The sequence below is a fragment of the Myotis davidii genome, unplaced genomic scaffold, assembly GCF_000327345.1.
Source record: "Myotis davidii unplaced genomic scaffold, ASM32734v1 scaffold556, whole genome shotgun sequence".
Lineage (NCBI taxonomy): Eukaryota > Metazoa > Chordata > Mammalia > Chiroptera > Vespertilionidae > Myotis > Myotis davidii.
Window position 1 is genome coordinate 1,307,832 of NW_006287671.1, and position 7,275 is coordinate 1,315,106.

The following is a 7,275-nucleotide window of genomic DNA, read 5'->3' on the forward strand; positions in this document are numbered from 1 at the left end:
CGAGGCCCAGCATGTGCGCAGTGAGGCTCACTCAGACACAACCACAGATGCTACACTTCCACTGTTTGTAGCACCATCAACTCGCTCCTGTTGCCTTACATGTTCAGCCTCCACTCACCCCTGATTCAGAGAGAAAGAGAAATATTCACACCTAATATTCCCTCCACTTGCCAGTTCACACCTACTCCCTTCTGGTCTAGAAGAGGAGGTAGCCTTCACTGGCTCCTCATCACTCAGAGATTCATGTCCCCCACCCCGAGCATGGCCTTCAAACCCTGGAGCCACCACCCTGAGGCTTCCTGCCACCCCCACCCTGCATTGAGCCCCAGCAAATACGGGCCCCCTCTTACCTCCGCCCTGGCTGCTCCGGCTCTGTGCCTCTCCAGGTGCTTTCCCAGCTTCTTGTGTTTCAAAGATCCAGCCCCAAACAGCGCTCTCCAGCTCCCTTCCCCTGGTGCTCCCAGCAAAACCATGAATCCAGCACTTCCCACCCTGCCTACGCTGTCACTCTGTGTTGGCTCCTCTGTGTCTCCATCCAAACGGTAAGGATTCTTAAAGCAGGGACTCCGCTTGGCTTGTCTTCACATTGCAGTGTCTAGCACAGTGCCTGGCACATGCTAGGGGTTTCAATATTATTCAGGTGTGGTAAAGCCAACAAATCAGGAGAGGACTGTCATAACATGATATAGTTTGCTACTCAAAGTTCCCAAGAAAAGAGGGCACACCACGCCCACGGAGGCGGCGAGAGGGGAGAAGGTGGGGTGTCATATGGAGAAGCAGCACCAGAGTTGGTCAGGAGGCAGAGGGAGTGAGGGGGAAACATGGACACGAGCTTTTATTGTGGTTTTCACAGGAAGTAACAGGCAAGGCAGGATAAGCAGGCCGGGGATTTGCTTGTTGGAATAACTTAAAGGGCTTTGGGTATAGAGGCTCTTCCTAGTCACCTGGCATCTGGCCTTGGGGTAACAGGGCAGGTGGATAGTGGCCCCAAACGTGAGAAACCAATAAAGGAGGTGGTTGGGGATGTAGGCTCTGGACTGGCCGCTTTGTATTTGAAAAGCACACCTCTGGGAGGAGGAGTCCCCACCCCACCCCGGACATGGGAGACAATGAGGAAGATGGGACGCCAAGGCAAGGGGACTCAGCACAGCATCGGTTTGTCCAGAACAACTGTGTGCAAATATGCATCCGGGCAGATGTTAAAGCATCACATTTACAGAAGCTAGAAACATGGTTATATACAGTAGGTGCTTTAAAAATGTATAAGGAATGACCAAATGACTAGATGGATGGGTGGGTGGGTGAATAAGTAGATAAATAGACAGGTGGATGAGTGGGAGGGAGGTCGGAGGGGAGTAGATGGAGGGAAAGATGAGTAGATAGATAAATGGGCGGGTGGGTGTGTGGATGATGGGTAGGTGGATGGATAGATGCTCACATGCTAACAGTTTCAGGCCGTCAGGAGAGATCACTGAAGCATTTCAATTTTGCATCCTTTAGATTTTTGCATATTTCAAATATGGGAGAATTAGCACTTGTCCATAAAATAATTCTCAAAAAGTCTTGAGCTATAACAAATTTTCTTTCATAGCCTAGTTATGGCACCTATATTTTACAGATATCATTTATTCAGTTTTATTTTTCCCTTCTAATTATGATTAAAGATAAAACTCATGGTTCTATGTTCACCATCCTAGTAAATGTAATAAAAAAATGCAATATCGCAGTTTTAAAGAGCTCGTTTGTGTTGACAGAGTCCCAGAGCTGAATGGTACGTTCAAGGTCAGAGATGAGGAGGATTGGAGGGAACTGAGCCTGGGAGTGGTTCAGAGACTGACCCCCAAGTCCCTGATGCCTGATGCCCAGCCACACCTCTCTCTCTCTCTCTCTCTTGTTCTCTCTCCCTCTCCCTCTCTCTATTGTGCCACCAAATAACAAATCACTGCTGATTTCAAACCTAATGCAAAGATGTTTCAAAAGGAAGCCACACTCGGAACAGAGCAGAACTCCAACTCTGAGACGCATCCCAGAAATACCCCTGCGGTGCACCCTCCACTTTAATCTGCTTTATGTGAAGAGCCGGGGTTTTAACGTTTCTAGGTTGGCATCGCCGGTCTCATTAAAAAACACCCTGCCGGCTTACATAACGCACTTCATATAAATCCAACCGGCACGAAGGGGAACGGCCGCTTTGGTAAGCTGGGAGACGCACACCGCTGCCACCGCTGAGATCTCGGGGCGAGGGGTCGGGTCTAGTGCCGGGAAAGCGGCGGAGGACATGGGCGATGCTCAGAGGCGAGCAAGCGAGAGGCCCGGATCCCACCGTTCCCAACGAGAAAGCCACGCAGCTTGGCCTTCAGCTGGGAGCGAATAAAAAGCGGGGCCATAAAACACATATTGTCGTCGGAGCTAGAGACAGGGCATTCGGTTAAGCGGGCCAGCGCGTTTATGGCCGTCTTCTCGGGCCCAGCTCATTAGACATCGCTGCTGAAAACCACGGGGGTTCCCGATGGAGTGGACTCTCCGGGCAGCGAGAGACTCGGAAACTTCAGACCAAACCTTTGCATAGATTTTTTCCCCCGCGGGGCATCAGAAACAGGTGACAGCACAGGGAGCAGGCACCAGGCGGCAGCATGCCCAGGCCCTCATCCAGGGAGACCACAACAGCCCCGCACACATGCCCGCGTTGTCTGGGGCGGAGCGGTCCTGTGCGGCCACCTCTGTCCCTCTCTCCAGTCCCAACACCAAGATCCCACCTCCCGCCGCTGGGGCAGCTCACCGAGTGCCCTTGGAGCGGGGCTACCTGTGGCCGCAGCACCGGAGGGCAGTCACCACCTCCCCAGATGTCCAGTTTCTTGCCTCTTTGGCCCTGACACCACCACTGCAGAAAAATTTGCTAACTTGCAGGAAAACTTACAATAGAAAAAGAAAATTCTACCCTGGCCTCTCCCACCTCTCAAATTCATTCCTTGAAGAATTTTGCATTCAAGCCTCAGCACCTCTTAATAACACAGTCCCCTTGATTGCGACCCCTAAACCAGGATGGAGAGACCTTGAGTATTGTGTCCACATAGTATATAGCAGCTGTTATCTATATATACACAAGCCTAAGCAACCATTACGACTGGATGACGGGCCAGTAGCTATGACACCCACTGAGGACCAGGGGGCAGACTCTCAATACAGGAGCTGCCCCCTGGTGGTCAGTGCACTCCCACAGCCAACCTCCCATGGTCCGTCCCACCAGCCAGCCTATACCCCATCACCCCGATCAGCCCCAGTGCCGGCCAGGCGAGGGACCCCACCCATGCACAAATTCGTGCACAGGTCCTCTAGTACTGAACTAATACTCTGCATATACTTACTGGGTTAGTTTGACTGTAATTAGACATAGATGATATAAAATTATTAATAATTTTCTTAGGTGTGATAAAAAACCATAGTTGCTAGGAAAATTTAAACTCACATTCGTAGAGCCCTAGCCGGTTTGGCTCAGTGGATAAAGCATCGGTCTGCGGACTGAAGGGTCCCGGGTTTGATTCTGGTCAAGAGCACACACCTTGGTTGCAGGCTCTTCCCCTGCCCAGGCCCTGGTTGGAGGCAACCAATCCATGTGTTTCTCTCACATCAATATTTCTCTCATCTTTCCCTCTCTTTTCCACTCTCTCTAAAAAAAAGAAAAAGAAAGAATAAAAGAAAATTAAATTCACGTTCATAGAGATAGAGATAGATAAATCATACACAGCTACGGAAATAATTAAATCTAGATGGAATCTATGTGGGAGTTCATTACATTACTATTTCAACTTTTCTCACCGTTTAAACATTTTCATAGCAAAAAGCTGAAATAAGGAAACAGCCAAATAATGCTACTGTAATAATAAACTACTTATTACAACTACAATTTATAATAAGGAAATAAAAAATCTTTATTACATAAAGATTTCCCATGTCAAGGTATACTGACCATTCAGAAATCTAAAAGAAAGTGACAAAGAATTGGGCTGTGAGGGTGTTACTCTGTGGGGTTGGGTGGCATTGGCACAGGCTTTTAGAAGGGCAGTTTAGGAATGTTCTTTAAAAACTTTCCCCCAGCAATTCCACTGCTGAGTTTAGCCTAAGAAAACAAAGGGGCTAAACCATATGTATGTATACAGGCTATCAATTCAGCCCAGTTTATAAAAGAAAAAATGACTGGCAAACAACCAACTGTCCCTCACTCTGGGGCTGAGCTAGTCACATGATGGAATAATATTCAGCCATCACAATGGAGGACATAGGTCCACATGTGCTAACCCAGGGAGATGCCACAATTGATGGGCAGGTTAGAGATAGATAGACAGATAGATGCAGACAGCAAGACTGATGATGATGAGGAGGAGGAGGAGGAAGAGGAGGAGAAGGGGAAGGAGGAGAAGGTTAATGTTGGTATTCAATCTTTGCTTCCAGGAAAAAAATAATGATCATTTATTACTTTTATAATTATGAAGAAAAGGGCCATTTCCATTTGGGAACCAAAATGACACAGGCCTGTTACCCAGAGTAAATCAATGGGGCCCAGCCTGTGCCACACTGCCCTGCCTGTCCCCAGGAAGAGGAAGGACCAGAGTCCTGGAACCATCATGGGAGGAATATACCCTCCAGGACCCCTGCCAGGGACTAATGAGTTAACTGAGCACACAGTGCAGGCTTCTCAGGAAGAAGAGCACGCGGTGCTATTATTCACCCCCCCACACACACACTCCCCAGGGGCATGCCAGGCTGCAGCTCAGTGTCTGATTGAAATTGTGCCATCCAGTCTGTCTCTCCACAAACAAATGGAATATTCTGAGCTTCCAGCATTTGCAGGCACACAGCTTGCATTTTTCTACGAAGAAAAATAAACACTGTGTATGGTAACAACTAAGTCATGATGGATAAAACATGCCTCGATCCAGGATCGCTTGTGCAGCCCAGGCCGCAGACTGGTGGCAGGGCAGGCCCGGCTGGACGGTGATGGGGAACAGGCCGCGGCATGGGAGACGTGAGGGAGCCGTGTGTGGACGTGCCTCTGGGGAGGACACCCTTATCTGGTCACGTCCCCACCGCTCCTGAAGAACAAAAGGCACACGTTGTTTATTCCAATGGTGACAGTCATGAGTGGCATCCAATTCCCTCTAGGATTCCAGCCACAACTCCAATCGCCCCTTCCCCCGGACATCCTCAGCTGCTCTGGGGCCTGGAAGGAATGGAAAACCACTCACACGTGACTTCCCAACTCATTCCTTAGGACGTCTGAGCCGTGATTCTCCAAGTGTTGTGCCTCTACCAGCAGCACCCACACTGATGGGCACCCATGAGAAACCCATCCTAGCCTGCTTCATCGGGGCCCGTCCCCACGTCCCTTAGACCAATGACCAAGCCTAAAGCTTGACTAGCGTGAAGCAAGCTGGTCTGAATATAATGCCACCAGTAGGCAGGAGCGTCATCCTTTTTTTTTTTTTAAGCCTACAGCACCCGGTATTCCCAGGCGGTCTCCCATCCAAGTACTAACCAGGCCCGACCCTGCTTAGCGTCCGAGATCAGACGAGATCAGGTAGGAGCGTCATCCTTATAAGAAAAGGGCACCCTTCTCTTTAAGGATTACGCTGACATAACTGTCCCAGCGCCATAGTCACCACATGGACCATTTTTGAGACTCTTGCTTTTATAAAATGAAGTCACAGAGCTATAATTATTGAATGAGCAGAAAGCAGAAGAGGGGAGGAAGCTGGATCAGTTTCCAGATTTACCTGATAGTCGAGAAATTGTCACCCACCCTCACCCAAAGCTGACCCAAGATGCACCTCCAAGAGAAAGGGCAGGTGCGACTTCCTGCACCAGGCTCTGATGGCAGGGCCTTCTGTCTCCCCCTGGGTGACCGCTCCCCCTCCTCCTCCCGGGGAGTGTCCTAGGAAAGCATCCCGTTTCCTCTAAAGAGATCATCAGCTATCTCCAGTCTCTCTGCTATAAGCAAACAAAGGAGAAACCCAGGCGAAGGGGCGAAGGTGAAATGAGATGTTGAAGAATACAATTCTCACCAAGAAGAGGGCCAGAGACCCCCCAGGAGGGCCATCGTCTTGCACCTAAATGCCAAAGCAGGCCAGGCTGGGCTGTTCCGGGAATCCTGGTTGCCCGACCTCTGATGGACAGTTTGCCCCCCCCGCCAGATGAAACCCCCCCACAGAGTGTCTCATGGACTAGGGGAGGTTCTCACTCATCTGCAAATGAAACCACCACTCCCCAAAGGGAGCAGAACAAGCCACCATTCTGTCCTTCCCCCTCCTTCTCCACACTTCCTTGACTTTATTTCTTGGTTGCTCTTCCTCACTTAAAGGCAGCAGACCTGAGCAGTTTAGGGAGACCTTCGTAACGGGCTCCCTGGTAGACAATATAGCATGGTGGAAGCCAGGTCAGAGGGAAGGAGAGATGAGAACTTATATTTGTTTAACCTCGTATGTGCTGTGCACTGCAATAGCTGTTGCCACTCATTATCAGCAAAGCCTCCCAATGATCTTCTGAGGTAGGTATTGCCCTATAGCACAATGAGATGATTGGAAATCAGCGCGGCTCAGTAACCGTCCGGGACCACAGAGCAGAGGAAGGAAATCTCAACATAATCATCCTTTTTTTTCTCGTCACTTCTAATGTGGCTGGCCTTCTGCTTCTCTGGAATTTGAGGTCACCATCGGAAGAACACTCCCCTGCCACCAGCTGTTCACTCCCACCCAGGCGTCTGGCTTGCAGGAGTGTTCCCGTCTGTTTGACAAACCACAGGAGAGAAGGCAGCTGCAGGCACAGTTTAAGCTGCAAGGCTTTTTGGAATGGGAGGCTTGAAACTCACCTTTTTTGAGGCATCCCAGCTCTGAGAGAAACAAAAACCAGAATTCTTCGGCTGTGGTCTGTGGGAATATCTGGACACTTTTCCCAGCATGTGACATCATTTTCCTTCCAGACATCAATGTTAAAAATAGCTCGGAAAATCCTTTGAACTATTGTCTCAGTCCTTAAAACACAATATGGATTGTGTGTGTGTTTACCACTTGGAAGAAACGCTTTGTGACATGCGATGTGCAGTCAGGCTGCTCCTGGCCTGACAGACGCTCGGGGAGCCACAGACTCACTGAACTTGCACTAACCAGATACATGCACCGCGCACACATACAGGTTGCTCTTATATGACACAACCATTCCAAACTAGCGGCGAATGCTCTTTTATGTATGTATTGTCTAAAGTTTTACATATGTCTCCTTTTT

At 49.4% G+C, this 7,275-nt stretch overlaps 1 long non-coding RNA gene across 1 annotated transcript; it reads left to right on the forward strand.

Moving 5' to 3' along the window:
* Window positions 1-929: 929 nt before the first annotated feature.
* Window positions 930-5,575, forward strand: LOC107182422. The gene is made up of 3 exons (XR_001513143.1): window positions 930-939; window positions 4,799-4,801; window positions 5,487-5,575. It is a non-coding gene; the product is annotated as an uncharacterized LOC107182422 (long non-coding RNA).
* The last annotated feature ends 1,700 nt before the right edge of the window (window positions 5,576-7,275 follow it).